Below are 16,755 nucleotides of genomic sequence, written 5' to 3'. Positions count from 1 at the left end.
CTTCTCTGGGCTTGGATGTGAAATGAGCCTTTCAGAACGATAACGACTGTCCTAAATCACACATCTGATTTCCCACAGGCTCCGCAATTCTGCTTCTGGGTGGACCCCCCCACGAGTCTGAAACCGGAGAGATCTGTGTCCACAGCAACAGATTTGTAAGAGTCGGGAATTTCCACAATAGGTGAACAAATAAATGCAAGACCCAGATATGGTGGAATACTGCTCACGCGTCAAAGAAGCCAGTACTGACCTGTGCTTTAAGATGGCAGGACACGGGGCCAGAGAGACGATACAGTGGTGGAGCGCTTGCCTTGCACATGGCTGACCTGGGTTACCATCCCTGGTATCCCACATGGACCCCACCAGCAATGGTCCCTGAGCACAGAGCCAGGGGTAAACCTTGAGCACTGCTGGGTGTGGTCCACAAACAAACAAACCAACATGAATCTTTGTATGATGCTAAATGAAGGAAAGCAGACCCCGCTGTGGGGATTGTCTGACCCCAAGTCCATGTGGCCCCTGGCATGGTCAGAGTGAAATGGACAAAAAGTAGAGGTGGAGGCAGGGCTACTCTGACGAGGAAGAGCGTGGGCATAGAGAGAGCTGAAGGCTGCCTACCATGTGGCTATTCTCAGTGTCTTGACCTGTGTGGTGACATGTCAAAAAACCGTATGTTTGCTGCCAGAGTAAGTGTTCCACGTATAAACGCACCAAGCGGCTGGCAGCTGCTGCATGGAAGAAACACATATTAGCCAGAGAAAAGGAAGGATTCTTTCCTGGCCGTCACCGTGGTGATGGCAGAAGATCTCAGGTGGCTGCTCTGCTGCGCGCCCCCCCCCTCCCCACCTGGATGCTGGGAGCCAAGGACGCAGGACCCAGGAGCTCACTGAGCAGACGCGTCTGCCCTGTGTTGGGAGCGCTAAGGAGGGTCATCCCTGTGGCCCACTGAGAAAGTGAGGAAGCCTGGGAGAAGGAAAGGTGGGTCCAGCATGGCCCCTCTGGCTTCAGAACAAGATCCAGGCCCGGAGCGATAGCACAGCAGGAAGGGTGCTTGCCTGGCAGGCGGCTGAATCCCAGTTCAATCCCAGGCATTCCGTATGGTCCCCAAGCACCACGAGGAGTGATTCCTGAGTGCAGAGCTGGGACAAACCCTGAGCATCCTGGGGTGTGTACCCCACGCTCCCCAGAAAGAGCAAGACCCAGTCTGGAGGCAGCGACGCAGGGCAGAGCTGAGAGAGGCGAGGGGCACCCGGGTCTCGGGCCTTCCAGCCGCAGGGCTCTTGGGAGTGTCTGGGACACAGTCGAAGCTGCTGAGGCTGGACTGGGCAGCAGAGGGGGGCCAGGCCAGCCTGCAGAAATAGGCCCTTCCACAGCATATGCTTCCTCCTGTGCAGGACAGGCTGCCCCTTACAGTACCCACCACCCTCTCTGCACAGCCAAGCAAACACCGTCCAGCCCAAAACAAGAGTCTTCACTGAACCTCCAGGAGTATTTCCTGTATTTGTGTTTGGTTGTGGGCCACACCCGGCAATGCTTAGAGCTTCCCCTGGCTCTTTGCTCACGGATCACGCATGTCAAGGCTCAGGGGTCCATTCTGGGTGTCGGGGATGGAACCCTGCTTGGCCATGTGCAAGGCAAGCCCCCTTCCCTCTGTACTATCTCTCCAGCCCCACAATCAGCATTTTAAAGGCTTAAGAGACACTGCTGACGCTGCCAGTTGGTGTCCAGAGGAGCTAAAGGACACGGGCTGACCACTCCACCCTGACCACAGGGACTTCCTTTAGTCTCTGGCTATGCCTGCTCTCACGGTTGTTCTCCCCCCCCCCCCTTTCTTCTTTTTAATGTAGGAGTCACTGTCACTGTCTGTCCTCCCGTTGTTCATCGATTTGCTCGAGCGGGCCCAGTAACGTCTCCATTGGAGACTTTGTTGTTACTGTGTTGCTATTTATTTGGCCATTGATTAGGCTGATTGAATTGGGCATGAACTCCACATTACTTTTTTCCCCCCCTTTAATAAATTTATTTATTGAATCACCATGAGAGCAGTTACAAAGCTTTTGGGTTTAAGTCTCGGTCATACAACGATGAAACACCCGTCCCTTCACCAGTGGCCATTTTCCACTACCAAAATCCCCAGTATACCCCCCCACCCCCACCTGTGGGACAGATGATTTCCACATTACTCTCTCTCTCTACTTTGATTACATTCAATGTTTCGACACCAGACCCACCATTATTATTTGGGATTTTACCCCAACACTCAGATCTGCTGAAAAGGCAGGTTCTCACCAGATCCCCGCCCCAGGGACACCCCCCACCCCCCGCGCTAGTGCGCCCTCGTGTGGCTCCTCTGAGCAGCGTGCCTGCCTCCCACACTCCGTTTTCAGCAGCATGTTTGCTGGTACCTTAATTTTGGGCTTGGGGTGCTTTCACATGTCTCAAAGGCATTGTAAGGGGCCAGGCTAGGGGCTTTTCCCTACAATGAGAGGCACGTGGAAAGCCCTCAAGGAAGCCTTGGGGGCCTCTGCAGACCTACACTCCCACATGCGTCCCAGCAAGGACTATCAGCAGGTTGGCTGCGCCCATCTGTGGACAGGCCTGCAGTAGCCCAGGGGGTCTTGGAATTACCTGGCCTAGCACCTCCTTTTTAGGAAAGAAACAAAAAAAACACCCACATGATTCCTCTGCCCCTGCAGTCACAGGGTCTCACTGGTTCCCACTCATTATTCTGGCATCCCCAGGGTTGATTCACCACCTTTCACAGGACGTGCTGCAGACCCGGCAGGGTCATTGGCCGCCCCTCAGCACATTCTGATCTCCAACATCGGAATCCAGACTCCAACCGCCGAGATGCTAAGTTGGGAGTTTCCAATTGCAGCTCAGGTTTCAGAAACTTGAACTGCTTCTGAAATAACCATTGGAAAATATTTAGACAGGAGGAACTTTTTAATAGTATCTCATTCCTTCCCTCTCCATCGTCATAAAGTCCAGCTTCGGCTCATGGATCACACAGCAGGCTAGAGAAGAGGCTCAAACACTGCTAACATTGTCTGCTCCCTTGGCTCCCCTCCCTATCTGCAAATATTCTACATCTAAACCACCGTAGTGCAGGATAAAGCGACCAAGAGCTACAGATTCTGAATGAACACGGAATGTTGTCGACTTTGGGGAGTGAGGAAGGTCGAAGGCTGGCAGTTGTAGGTACTCTGCTCTCACAACTGCAGAGTGCTCAGGAGAGCTCAGAGCAAGGGTGAGCAGGCTGTTGTCCCCCCCACCTCCAGGAAGCTTCCTGCAGCAGGACGCCACACCTAGTCTGCCAGAGTGTTCTGGCGGGCGCTCCTTCCCACATTCTCCACTTTCACACAGTTTCATTTAGAAATATTTGGTTTGTGAGGAATTGTTCTATTTTGTCAGTCTCCTGAAAAAATAATGAGCACCAACTTAACAATTGTCTTCTAATTGATTAAGGCCAACATTTATTTCACTAACATTTATTTCACTAACACCATCTTTAATTGAATTTTTATAAGTGATTTATTGTATCCTCTAAGCAAATGTTTGCTTTTGTTTCAAATTTTATGTTGACAGTTCCAGGTTTGGGTGTCCACAATTACTTGAACTTCATTGCCAGGCTGTGTGTGCTGTATATGCTGTGTTACTGTGTGTTCTGTGTGTATTGTGTGTGCTGTAGTGCTGTGCGTGATGTTTATATTGTGTATGCATGTACTGTGTATTGCGTGTGCTGCGTACTGTGTGCTGTGTGCTGTGTGTGCTATGTGGTGTGTGTGTTGTGTGTGCTGTGTGTGCTATGTACAGCGCGTGCTGTGTGCTGTGTGTGCTATGTGCTATGTGTGCTGTGTGCTGTGTGCGCTTTGTGCAGCGCGTGCTGTGTGTGCTTTGTGTGCTATGTGCTATGTGTGCTGTGTGTGTTGTGTGTGCTTTGTGTGCTATGTGCTGTGTGTACTCTGGGTGCTGTATGCTGTGTACGCTGTGGGTGCGGTGTGCAGTAGGTGCTGGCTGTGTTGTGCCGGGGGCCCTGTTCGCCCGTGGCTCTGGGCCGTGGAGGTGGCAGCAGAGCCACCTGGCTCCATGTGATTGGGGATCAGACCTTTGCTGGGTGTCCCCAAGCTGCTCCCCATGCGGCTCAGCACCTCTCCGTAGTCACTGAGACTTTCATGTCATGAATTGGAACTTCCAATGATTCCAGCACTCTGTGGGCAGAGAAGTTACCTGTACATTTCACGATTTAAGAAAAAAAAATCTATTATACTTTCTTCGGTCAATTTTGTGAGTTCTGCTCCTTTAGTCCTGCATTTGGGTGGATGCAGCATTTGATTTTGGCATCTCCCAGGAGGTGCCTTTAATATTTTATATTGGTGTAAAGGAAAGGGCGCTGAGTTGGTTTTCTGAAATCCAAGCTGTAGCCAAGCTTAGTAGTGAGTTGTAAGCACTTACTACTAAATAAAACAGCCTACTGTGAAATGAATGTGCCCATAAACTAACTGATACCAACAAGATTCAAGCTGTTATTGTACATTTCTGCTTCCTCCTAAAACAAACATACCAATCTTCTAAATAAATACCCCAGTCATATATTTTCCACCCCCTTATTTAATTCAGGGTCACTGGGGGCTGACTCATTCCAACATCTCAGGGTATGAGACAAGAAGCCATCCTGGATCTAATCTTGGGCGGGGGATTCTTTCCATCCCAGGGAGTGCACACCCCATCACTCCTGTGATCCTGACACTTACATCTCTGGAATGTGGGATGAATCAGAAACCAGCTGAGAAGACCCCCTGAGAGGTCAAGAACACCCATCCTCAGGAACAGTGGTCCCCTGGGAAGGTTTACTTATTATTATTATTTTTTTAATTTGAGAATTATTTTTATGGAGATCAGCCCAAAATGAACAAGAGGCATGCAGAATGAAAATGTGTGGAAACCACTATTAGGATTCAGCTGGATTTGTTCCCCCCCCACTCCCCACTTTATTTAAACATCGTGGTTTACATAGTTGTTCATGCTTATTTGTTACAGGCATTCAATATTCCAGCCCAATCCACCACCACTGTCACCTGCCCTTCATCATCATCTCCATTTTCCCAGTCACCCTCAAGCCTGCCTCTGTAGCAGGCTCACAATAATTTGTTTTGCATTGTTTGTTACTACTAATTAATGGAATAATCAAAAAATATTTTTGTAGAAGAAAATTTGTGAAAATTCTTGCATCTCACCATGGGGACATTCAGTTCTTGTCTGAGGGTGTACTAAGCTATTGTTCCAACTTAAATGTCTGTGTTAATGCTTTTGTTAGCCAAGATTGGTTGGCTTCTATGTTAATGTTTCCATAGAATCAATCCGGTGTGCTCCTACTGGGATGTGATTGCTATGGGATTTGGAGATATCTCTCAAAAAAATCCGGAATATTTAACTGGGTGGGCTGGGTGGAGTCATGCAGGCAGCTTTGGGGCATGAGTGTGGCTTCGAGGGCTCCGGTAGGGCGGGTGCTGGCCCACGCCCCTCCTCAGATTGCCCTAGAGGTCTCAGCTGGGATAGGATATTAGAGAACTTTTTGCAGCTAGTTGATCTCTTTCGAGATTTATTTATGAGTCTCTGGAACAAGGCCAGTGGTACAGCTTCCATGGCGGTAGTGGTGGGACATGGGTGTGGCTGCCGGGGCTTCCTGAAGTAGGCGGGTATGGGGAGGTCACCCTCTCACCATGCTATAAGGGAATAACAGGGAATGCCGGGGTATGGGGCCGCTGCTCACTGCCCAGTCCTTATTATGCCACTTACATCTCAAAGCAGGTTCCAAACGAGAACTAAGCATTCAGGATTTTGGTTTGTATCTTGTTTATGATTTGTATCTTGCAGTTTTCATTTTCTTTAGCCCTGACTTAGAGACATTTTAGCCTCATTGACCTAGCAGAATTTAAACTCTGACTGTACAGCTCCCAGGATATTAAGCCGCTTATGCAAAGCTCATGCAAGACAAGGATTGCGCCTAATCTGTGACTTAAAAGTACTTACCACTTTATATTCATTCAACAAATATTTACTGAGCATTTGCTATGTGCCAAGAACCAGGGAGAGAAAGGGACCAAACAAAACCTTTCTTTTGATGCAACTAAGCACAGGGAGGGAGCAGAGGTCAGACAGCATATTTCTGAGAGGAGTTGGAGCACTTACTGATATCCCTGGTGTGAAAACCCCCTCATGCCACCCAGACAGAAAAGATCGGGCTCTGGTACTTGTGACCCATTTGATACAAGCTCGAGCACCATACTGGGAGTAGATGTCTGTAACAGCTCAGTCAGATGAAATGGTGTGGTGGATACATAATGGTGGATACATAACATGCAATTTTCTAACATATAGGTTATAAATTGTATATACGGTCAGTGATAGGCAGACAATAATTAGAATAGATATAGCTATTTGATGTTTTTAGAGGTAATGAGTGTACACATATTAAAACAGGAAAAAAGAGCGAGCAGGAGTGGTGTGGGGTGTATGTGTGTGTGTGTGTGTGTGTGTGTGTGTTGTACATGCACACACATGTACACATGAGTGGCAAGTGTAACATGGAAAAGTTGGGGAGGACTTAACTCAAAAGTTGTCCAAATATATAAAATCAGGATTATGATTTTAGTTCAGTTAATCACTTAATCACTTAACGTCTCGTTAATCGTCGATTTGCTTGAGCGGGCGCCAGTAACGCCTCCATTTGTCCCTGTCGTGTGCTAGTGTAGCCCAATGGCGTCTGTTCGCTCTAGGAACATGAAGAGCCTCAAACCGATCGTTCATGATCTTCACGAAGAAGTCTGACCATCTGGTAGGTGGGCGGCCACGCGGTCTTTTGACATCCCGTGGAATCCAGTCGGTAACAGCTCTAGTCCAGTGGTCGTCTTTAAATCTCATTACGTGACCAGCCCATCTGATTTTTGACACCTTGGCAAACGAGACAGCATCCCTGATTCTTGATTATCGACGGATGTCGGAACTCCGGATTCTTTCTCTCATTTGAGTGAAACGTGATATTCCAAGCACAGTTCTTTCAATTCTTCTTTGGGAGAGCTGAATAGCATTATCATCCTGTTTGCCTAAACTCCAGGTCTCTGAGGCATATGTTAATGCAGGAAGAACAGTGGAATCAAAGAGATGTGCCCGGAGCCGGAGGTTCTTCGTCCTCTTAGCTATTTCTTCGACGTTCTTGAAGGCGTTCCAAGCCGCTCTCTTCCTCCTGCGCAGCTCGGGTGCCAGGTCATTTGTCATGTTGACTTCTCGACCTAGGTACACATGGCTATTGCATTCGGAGATGGTCGTTCCGTTGAGAGCGAATGGGGCATCAGGAATGAGGCTGTTTCTCATAAACATTGTCTTCGTAAGATTCAGCTGTAGTCCTACCTTTCCACACTCACGGTCAAAGTCGGCCAGCATTTGTGCCGCTTGGCTGATGTTTGGTGTTATTAAAACAATGTCATCAGCAAAGCGGAGGTGGTGTAGTTGCCGACCATCTATCTTCACTCCCATTCCTTCCCATTCCAGTCGTCGCATGATGTTCTCGAGGGTGGCACTGAAGAGTTTCGGTGAAATGGTATCACCCTGCCGAACCCCTCTCTTGACATCAATGATTACTTCTTTGTAGAATGGTGAGATCCTAGTAGTGAATCCGCAATACAGCTCACGGAGGATCTTGATATATTGGGCTTGAATGCCCTGATTGGCTAGGGCTTCAATGACCGCTTCCGTCTCAACAGAATCAAATGCCTTCTTTAAATCAATGAACATTAGACAGAGTGGCATCTCATTATGATGAAAGAGAAATTGAGAAGTTCTACATGGAGCTGGAGAAGTTCTATAAAGAAGACCACACCTTCTACAAGATCATTGTGGGTGATTTTAATGCCAAGATAGGACCGAGAAGATCAGCTGAAGAACTTCACATCGGGACCCATGGCCTAGAATGGAACGAACAGGGTGAGAGACTGTCTGAGTTCATCATGTCGACCAAGACCATCCATGGTAACTCACAGTTCCAGAAGGCAGAATCTAAACGTTGGACATGGGAGTCTCCCGGTGGACGATTCCACAACGAAATAGACCACATCATATTCAATTGAGGGTTTTGCCTGACCGATGTCGCTGTTGTCCCAAAATTCCAAACGGGATCGGACCACCGTCTCCTTCATGCAAAATTCTACTTCACAGAGCGGGGAGAAAGGGCTGCAAAGTTTAAAAAGAGAACTCCCAGAACCACCACCAACTGGGAGCTCTTTGGCACTATTTTGGCAACATGGCAAGATGCCATTGTTGACAACATTGACGAGGAATACGATTGATTGGTTCAGCACCTCCATGATTGTGCGAGGAACGCCAAGAGAGAGATAGCCACAAAAAAAGCCTGTCTTCGAAAACTCTTGAGCTTATTCGCCAACGTGGTTTGGCGCATGCCTCAGGCAACCACAAGCTAACGTTCGAGCTCGCAAAGCAGTGCAGAGATGCAATCAAAGAAGACCTCAAAGAGAGAAAAGCAGAAGTGCTGGTAGAAGCGGCAGAAGCCGGGAAAAGTATTCGTAATGCCCACCTGTCCTTCGCCAACTACAAGGCCAAGATGACTGCCCTCCGACATCCTGATGGATCTATCACATCCTCCAGAACGGCAATGGAGAAGATTATCCATGACTTCTACTCAAATCTCTTCGATAGCCATGTCCACTTGCCAACATACCAAATTCCACAGGATGGATATGTCGTTCCCAACATTCTCCCTTCCAAAATCCGACATGCCATTTCATCAGTAAAGAAACGAAGAGCACCCGGCCCAGACAAGGTCAGACCTGAACACCTGAAGAACCTGCCATCAGTACTCATCAATACACTGGCTCGGCTCTTCACACACTACCTGTCTGAATGCAAGATTCCGTCCCAATGGAAAACCAGCAGGACCGTACTACTGTTCAAGAAGGGAGACATCCATGACATTGGCAACTATCGCCCGATCTGCCTATTGTCTGTCATCTACAAGTTGTTCACTCGAGTCATCCTAAATAGGATTGGCAGAACACTAGATGACGGTCAACCATGCGAGCAATCCGGGTTCTGCAAGGGATTCAGCACCATCGACCATATCCACACGATAACCAAGCTCATGATTTTAGTTAATAAGGTTATTGTGAAAATCCCATACAATGGCACTTCCCGTAAGATACTGTTTCTAGTATATACTAGTTCATCAGTAAAAAAGAGTAATTGGGCTTTATCTAAATTGATTGAATATACCTTACTGCATAATTTCTTTTCTTAGAAACAGAGAATATAAAGTTGGGGGGCGGGTCACAGAGATAGTAGAGCAGGTATGGTACTTGCCTTGCATGTGGTCAATCTGGGTTAGGTCCCTGGCACCCCATATGGTCCATCGAACCCCACCAGGAGACCAGGAGAGATCCCTAAGTGCAGAACTGGGAGTAAGTACTCAGAACCACTGGGTGTGGCTCCCCACCCAAAAGAAAATAATATAGAACTTTTATTTAAGAATAAGCTCTATATTTTTATTCTATTTTATTCCTAAAAACCAAATTTGTCTTTCAGCCACATTCTAAATGACTAATCAGAGGTTTTAAAATGTTTCTGTAACAGTAGAGTAACTGAACTCAGATTTTCTGATGTCAGTTCTATTAACAGTGAAGTTGGGACTTAACAATATTCCAATCAAATAATGAATAATTTGATCAAATTAAACACTCCCTCAAGTCACTACACAGACTATTATAATGTTTCTGGTGTTGAACAGCCAACACTATTCTGTTCTCCCTCATCCTTTAAAACTGAAAGCAAAATATACTAGAATAAGTACAAGATATACTACATAACTGGTTCTTAGATAAGGTCAAAGCTATAACGTTTACTCAAAATTCAAGTCCCATTACCAAAGTATAAGGATAGAAATCCTCACAGATGAGGTTGTATATATTGAAAATTAAGTATCAGGCTGGGCTGGAGCAATAGCACAGTGGGTAGGGCATTTGTCTCGCACGCAGCCAACATGGCTGACCCAAGTTCGATTCCCCCGCCCCTCTCGGAGAGCCCGGCAAGCTATTGAGAGTATCTCGCCCGCACAGCAAAGCCTGGCAAGCTGCAATATGTGTTTGGCATAAATTGACACATTCAATATGCCAAACACAGTAACAAGTCTCATGATGGAGACGTTACTGGGCCCACTCGAGCAAATCGATGAAAAACGGGAGGACAGTGACAGTGAAGTATCAGGCTATTTTAAATGAAAGAATGAAGCGCTTTCCTCAAACTGAGAAAAAGTATCTGCGACTTTTACAATTTCTGTAAGAATTTAGATATTGAGAGAGGTTCATTATTACAGCAGGTCAAAAGGAGGAGAAAATGCTTTCTCTCGACCCAGGCAGACATTCTGATTTTCTCTGCTCAACATCATCACATTATTAGCTCTCGGACCCAGACATAGTGCAGTTATATTCCACAGCAAGAGCAAAGGCACCATTCAAATTTGGGGCCAAAAGCTGGAGACACAGTGCAGAGGATAAGATAATTGCCTTGCATGCCAATCCCATCACAGATGGTCCTCCAAGCCCCTTCAGGAGTGATCCCTGGGCACAGAGCTAGACATAAGCCCTGAGCACTGCTGGGCATAGACCAGAAGCAAAGTATAAAATAAAATAAAAAGATATCAAATCTGGGCTTGAAACTTGACTTTTTAAAAAAATTTAAAAACATTTTATTAGTGAAACACCATGAGGTACAGTTGCAGACTTAAAAATTTTTGTGCTTGGGTTTCAGTTATACAATGATCAAGTACCCATCCCTCCACCAGTGCCCATTTTCCACCACCACGGGTCCCGGTATCCCTCCCACCCCCCATCCCCCCATTCCATCCTGCCTCTGTGGCAGGGCATTCCCTTTTTTTCTCTCTCCCCTTTTGTGTGTTGTGGTTTGCAAGAGAGGCATTGAGTGGCAATCATGTTTGGTCTATAGTCTACTTTCAGCATGCTTCTCCCATCCTGGGAGGATCCTCCCAACACCCTTTTATTTGGTGCTCCCTTTTCTATCTGAGCTCCCCTTTCCCCTAGCATGTGCGGCTGGCCTCCAAGCCATGGAGCAAAATTCCTGGTACTAATCTCAGCCACTCTTGGGTGTTAGTCTCCTATTTTGTTACTTTATGTTCCCCAGATGAATGCAATCTTTCTATGCCTATCCCTCTCTTTCTGACTCATTATGCTTAATATGATACTTTCCATGTAGTACCACTTGTATGTAAATTTCATCTTTTCTAACAGCTACATAGTATTCCATTGTGTAAATGTACCAAAGTTTCTTTAACCAGTCATCTGTTCTTGGGCACTCAGGTTTTTTCCAGATTCTGTCTATTGTAAAGAATGCTGCAATGAACAAACAAGTGCAGATGTCACTTTGACTATACTTTTTTGTCTCTCTGGGATATATTCCCAGAAGTGGTATTGCTGGGTCAAATGGGAGCTCAATTTCTAATTTTTTGAGAATCGTCCATACTGTTTTCCAAAAGGGCTGAACCAGTTGGCATTCCCACCAGCAGTGAAGGAGGGTCCCTTTCTCGCCACATCCGCGCCAGCACCGGTTGCTTTTATTCTTTTGGATGTGGACCAGTCTCTGTAGTCTGAAATGATATCTCATTGTGGTCTTGATCTGCATCTACCTGATGATTAATGATGTAGAGCATTTTCTCATGTGCCTGTTAGCCATTCGGATTTCTTCTTTGAGAAAGTTTCTGTTCATTTCGTCGCCCCATTTTTTGATAGGGTTGGAAGTTTTCTTCTTGTGGAGTTCAACCAGTACTTTGTATATCCTTGATATCAACCCATTATCAGATGTGTATTTGGTGAATATCCTTTCCCATTCTGTAGAATGTCTTTGTATTTTGGTCACTGTTTCTTTTGAGGTGCAGAAGCATCTTAGTTTAATATAGTCCCATTTGTCTATCTCTGTTTTCACTTGCTTGGCCAGTTGCGTGACATCTTTGAAGATACCATTAGTTGAAGCTTGACTCTTAATTTCCCCAAATTTCCTTCCTGCCATCCCACTGGACAGGGAAGAGGTAAAGGCTCAGTTCCATGAGATTCTTGTGGCCATTTCTGTGACCATAATCAGGCCCCGCTGTCCTCACCTGGGGTTCTCTGACAGTAATGTTCACCCTGACCCAGGAGAGCTAGAGACCTCTTACAACCTATCTCCTCCTTCAATTGTTTTCAGTAAGTCTTCACCCAGAAAGGAGCCCTCTGCCCAGTATCATCAGAAACTGGGTGATCGGCACCTGCTTGGAGTTTCCCTTCAAGAAGAAAGCAGTTTTTCTGCTCCACCATGGCTAGTTTCTTCTGCACCCCCACTGGAGAGGAGTCTGCACAACCTCTGGACACAGCCTCTTGCCTCTCCACTCACAACACCTTCTGCTTGCTAACACTTCATTTTTCATGACTGCATAGATTTTCTTTCATATAGGGGCCTCCCCAGTGGGGCTCAGTGGCTTGGAGCTGTGCCCATTGTCGCTTAGTGTAGCGGTTCCATGCTCAGTGGGAAATGACGGTGGGTGTCCTGGGGACCCCTGGGGCACCCCTGAAGAGGCAGATAGGGCAGACCTTTTAGCTTTTGTAGTCGCTACCAATTGATGCTTAGGGTTCATTGGGGTGAGAGGTACTTCTGAGTACATACTTGTGGACACACCCACGAGCTTAGGTTTTGTCATCCAGTTGCTATTTTTGATCCCCCTGCTTTTATTCATGACATTTTTTAAACCTTAAAGAAAGCCAGGAGAACTGTGTAATTATTATCATTGCATTTTATTTGCTTTATTCTATATCTTCCTTCTGGCCAGTCACTATTTCACTTCATTTTAGTAGGGACAGGGCAGTGGGCAAACATCTCAAAGTCAGTTGTAGCTTCCTGATTTCATTTGTTAACACAAAGGCCTGATTCCGAACTTCTCTGAGTTTGGCCCTGCTCCCACAGTGTGCTGTCTTTCATATTTCCTCCCACCATCTCCCAGGCTCTTTTGAGGACCCCGCTCTACTCGGATATAATCACCTCGAATATTTCCACCCCTGATATTTCTGTTCCAAGCCCATCACTGAATGCATATAGCGCAACTTCACACGATCTCCCATTGGGGGATGTTTCATCACCATACTTGCTGTAAATAATTCCTCTGGGTACACCTCAAAAATTCATTGCCAGCACCTGAGGAACTTAGCTACTTATTTTCTTTTCCTGGGAAAGAGTGAGAGAGCACTTCATTGAACATACTGGAGGAAAACAACGTCCATTTTCTGAAGAGACTAGAAACCAGACGTTTACCTCATACAATACAGGGTCTGTGATGGTTCCAACTGAAATATCTAGCCAAAATTCCTCATCTGGCTTTCAATGCTGACCTTTCACCTCTTAGCAAAGCTTCACTTCCTTTTAGGCCAGATGACATTCACCTCTGGGTTTTGTCAAAAGCAGTGGCCTCGTTAATCAGCAAAAAGCAAACTTTCTTCCCTCCTGGTAAGGCAAACCAACCAGGGAGAAGCTCTGGCATGGCAGTTGTTTAAAGCAACCATGATCGCAAGAGCACATTTCACAGGGATCTTTTTTATTTCCCTGAAGAAGTTATTTTGAAGGACACAGTTTTTGCAGAAAATATAGAAAATCTACACTAAATAGAGAAATAAAAGAAACACTAACCATAATCCTACTACCTAAGAATCACTAGCAATATTTTTTATTCTTCAAGACTTTTTAATTGAAAGTCAATGTTTTACAAAATTAGGATCATATTGTACATCTATCTAGTGTTTTAAATTGCCATCATTATAGATTGTTTTCAGACTCTTTATTGATGATTCCAAGCCATTAAGATAATCTGACATAATTTTAATGAAGATATATAAGCATATCTACATGCTGTAATAATAATCCTCATTGAGGTTATTCGTTTCTTTACTAATCTGAATATCACTATAAAAAATGAACCGTCTCCTGAGTAACTTCATTAAGATTTTAAATAACTTTTGCAAAACTGCTTTGCAGATTTGGATTTCCTTTTCTCTGCTTGCTTTTGAGCCACTGCTAGAGATGCTCAGGCCTTGCTCCTGGCTCTGTGCTCAGGGGTGACTCCTGGCAGGTTCAGAGGAACATATGTGGTATCACAACCCAGATCTGCTGTGTGCAAGGCAAGTGCCTGACCCACTGTACCATCTCTCCAGCCCCCGATTTAAATTTCCATCAGTCCTTGTATATCTCCTGCTTTGCACTAGTGAAATTTCCAAATATCCCTAACCCAAAATTTGGCAAAGACACTCCCCTTCTGCTTCACTGGAAGTAGAGAAACTATTTTATTGACTGTTTTCAATTTTGCTCTCATCAGCGCCCTGAGCGAGATGATGTCCTGGAAGGGTTCAAGGAACCATGTCTGGTAGCGAGGGCCATAGCTGCAAGTCCAGCACCCTACCCACTGCACCTCTCCAGTCCTAGACTCAAATATTCTTGAAAAATAACCATTTTCCATATGTTATTCCCAAAGCATTACATGGGAGTTCATCTCCTGGAAGAAGAGCAGCTGATCCTTTCTCTGGAGAGGGGACACAGGGTATTCAGAAAGCTCTGGCCACTGGCTCAGATAAATGGGCAAACTTGATCCAGAGGGCTCTTCCTGCACATTCATGGCAGCGGAGGGAGATTCACCTGTGAGGGGCCCAAAACGCAAAAGAATTGAATCCCACCAAACACAGGTCTGCAGTCTGCAGGGACGCCCCATTCCCCAAAGGGAAGGGGAGTCCAGAGCACGGATGGGCTCAACTCACCTGTTCTGGCCTCCTCCTAGAAACAGTCCCAATGCCAGGGGTCAGTCCCACAGCAAGGCCAGCCCTGGATGAGCGAGCGCCCCTGCAAGGCAAGCGGGCATGGGCTCTCTTAGGAGGAGTATGCCACCCCAGCGAGTGTTCAGGCCACCACTCGGCACTGAGGCAAACTTGATACCCAGTTTGCTCCTGAAGTATCTCTCCCAGCTTCTCCCGACCCCTCTCCCTGGAGCCCCACACGCTGGGCCTGGAAACTGCATCCCACTCCATCTCCCCCCGCCTGCTGCCGCTTTCTGGCTGCTCTCTTGGTTTAGCCCTAGATTCCAGCCCTGACTGGCAGGCACGGCTGCCTATTCTCTTTCCCAGCTCATCTGCTCCAACTCTGGGGAAGCCAGCACCTTTTCCCGAATCCTCCTTGGCTCAGCCTCCTCCCCGGCTGCTGGTTTGCTACAGGCTGTTAATTTACTCACCCTCCTGAGAAATCCAGGGAACTCTTGCGAAGCACTGGGTGGGACAACAGTGATTCACAACCACCCACAGACAAGACAGACCCCACCTTGTCTCAAGCAGGTATCTTACCCATCAACTAGTTGCACAAATTGATTGTATCCAGTGCAACATTCGAACAGCGGGGGCTGGGGCTGCATATGATGGAGGTAGGGAAGGGTGCTGGTCCAGTCTGGGGTAAGCAGGGAAGGCACTGGGAGGTACCACTCACAAGCAAAGGTCTGCAACAGAACTGACTCGCACTTCTTTTGCTTGAGCCTTAAGGACTGGCAAATATAGGGTCCAATCTGTTTCTGTCTCACAATGATCACTACATGATTCAAAAGTCACCAGCCTCCACGTCTGTCCAGCTCAGAATTTTTCTGATGGGCTGGTTTCTAACTCTAATACTTCACAGGAATCTAATAGGCAACATATGGGTAGGGTCAAGGGGTACTGATATAAATGAGATCTCGCAACACATCTGTTCTACATCCTTCCATCCATCTGAACACCATCCAACCAAAGTGTGAGATTATTCTTTTCTGTTGGGGAGAGCAGGGTTTGGCCATACCCAGCAGTGCTCAGGGCTTACGGCTGGCTCAGGGATCACTCCTGGCAGGGTTCAGGAGACCATATGGGATGCGGGGAATCAAATAAGAGTCTGCCACATGCAAGGTATACACCCTACCTGCTATATCTCCAGTACCTTATTCTTGAACCCACTTATGCAGCACTTAAAGAGACCAGTACCCCTTGACCCTACTCACCCATCTGTCTCCTGCCCCACTCTCCAAACCCACATCCCTGTTTTCTGGGTTTTTTTTTGGGGGGGGAGGTTTATTTCTGTTTCTGTTTGTTGTTGGGCCATACCCGGCAGGGCTCAGGGCTTATTCCTGACTTTGTACTGAAGGGTCACCCCTCTCAGTGCTCAGGGCACCGTAAGGGGTGCTGAGATTAACCTAAGGTTGGCTTCACACAAAGCAAGCAATCTATCTGCTGTGCTGAGTCTCTCTGGCCCATATCTTAATTTCAGGTATAATTTTTTTCTCTGCTGATTAAATATGCGTTTCATCATATGAAAACATGAAAAGACAAAGGAAAGAGCCTCTGGCACATAGTGACACTTGCTCATGTGTGTGCATGCGTTGTGTGTCCTATTTAGATCCTGCCATCAGATGTGGACACTAGGGCTTGCTGTGGATCTTTACCTTTCTTCAAAGCATGATTTATATATTCACTTTGACTACATTTTCCTATTGAGATATTGATGCTTTTTCCTCCCAATTTATGTAACATACATATTAGACTTTAGATTTCTTCCTAGTACATATGTTGATTTTCCTATACTGACTTTAAATTTTGTTTCTAATGACTGTGACTTATGAGTTAGTTATCATTTATTATTTTTTTGTGTGATGCT

General features: G+C 46.4%; 1 protein-coding gene across 1 annotated transcript in view; it reads right to left on the bottom strand.

Moving 5' to 3' along the window:
- The window catches only part of EEPD1 (endonuclease/exonuclease/phosphatase family domain containing 1), a 97,623-nt gene that overhangs the window by 34,911 nt on the left and 45,957 nt on the right, over window positions 1–16,755 (bottom strand). The window lies entirely within an intron of this gene.

This window comes from Sorex fumeus, unplaced genomic scaffold, assembly GCF_029834395.1.
Source record: "Sorex fumeus unplaced genomic scaffold, SorFum_2.1 ptg000037l, whole genome shotgun sequence".
Lineage (NCBI taxonomy): Eukaryota > Metazoa > Chordata > Mammalia > Eulipotyphla > Soricidae > Sorex > Sorex fumeus.
This window is presented reverse-complemented; position numbering and strand designations above follow the sequence as displayed.